This window comes from Triturus cristatus, chromosome 4_1, assembly GCF_964204655.1.
Source record: "Triturus cristatus chromosome 4_1, aTriCri1.1, whole genome shotgun sequence".
Lineage (NCBI taxonomy): Eukaryota > Metazoa > Chordata > Amphibia > Caudata > Salamandridae > Triturus > Triturus cristatus.
In genome coordinates, this window is record NC_140585.1 from 106,007,904 (window position 1) to 106,008,868 (window position 965).

The 965-nt window shown below is 43.6% G+C and overlaps 1 non-coding gene across 1 annotated transcript; it reads left to right on the plus strand.

Moving 5' to 3' along the window:
• The first annotated feature begins 348 nt into the window (after positions 1 to 348).
• On the plus strand, positions 349 to 434 carry TRNAY-GUA (transfer RNA tyrosine (anticodon GUA)). The gene is given in 2 exon segments: positions 349 to 385; positions 399 to 434. It is a non-coding gene; the product is annotated as a tRNA-Tyr (tRNA).
• Positions 435 to 965: the final 531 nt, after the last annotated feature.

Here is a 965-nt window from a genome sequence, read left to right on the forward strand (position 1 = left end):
ATAAATAAAAGGCATCGTCATTTACAATGTCAATGGCTTAAACTCTTGCAAATGCGAGACCTATTGCATTGCAAATACTTGTTTAGGACTTGTGCCCTGATATTGTTCAATTCTGCTTTGAAGAATGAACTGACCTCTGTCCCAAAAACCAGGATATAAATTTAAAATTAAGAAAAGTGTGGAGAGTGGGACAGACCTCTGAACACCTGGCTTGTCCGGTGAAATCTCAAGTCTGGTCTCGCTATTTATAAGCAGGAGCAAATAGATACAAATAAACACTAAGCATAATTACTCCAGCTACTGCTGTTTATATTGTATCAAGTCCGCTGGGAGCCAAGGTCTCTCAGACCTTCGATAGCTCAGTTGGTAGAGCGGAGGACTGTAGATCCATAACAGAGATCCTTAGGTCGCTGGTTCGAATCCGGCTCGAAGGACATCTTTTTGTCACTTACCCTAAACTTATTATTTGGTTTGTGAATAAGTGATTGGTTTCGCATCGCGTTTTTCGCCACTGACATTTATATCACAGATACAGTTCACCGCCCTCGTTGAGCTCCGGGAAGGGAAACTTTGCATCTACTTTTCACAGCCCATCCAAGATGGCGCAGACGCAGAAGAATCCTTGCGGTGAGTACAAATCTACGCATGCGTCTTAGAAAAAGGTGCGCATGCGCAGTACACTCTCTACAATATGAGTTAAACGGCAGAGCTCCTCTGAATTCCTAGAATAGACCGATTTTTCCCGCCGCAGGTGACACAGTAGATGCACCTCCGGTTTCTGTACTTGGACCTTTGTTGAACTTTCCACCTCTTTATCGTGACATCAGCGAGCAGCAGATTCATGTAGAGAGGACGCCTCTATTACAGAACGAGAAAAACATTCGCTGCACTTCTGAGTTTTCTACCGGGGCATAGCCTCTTGAGACCCAATGCCCTCTCTACATTTTGAAAATAAATCAACAACA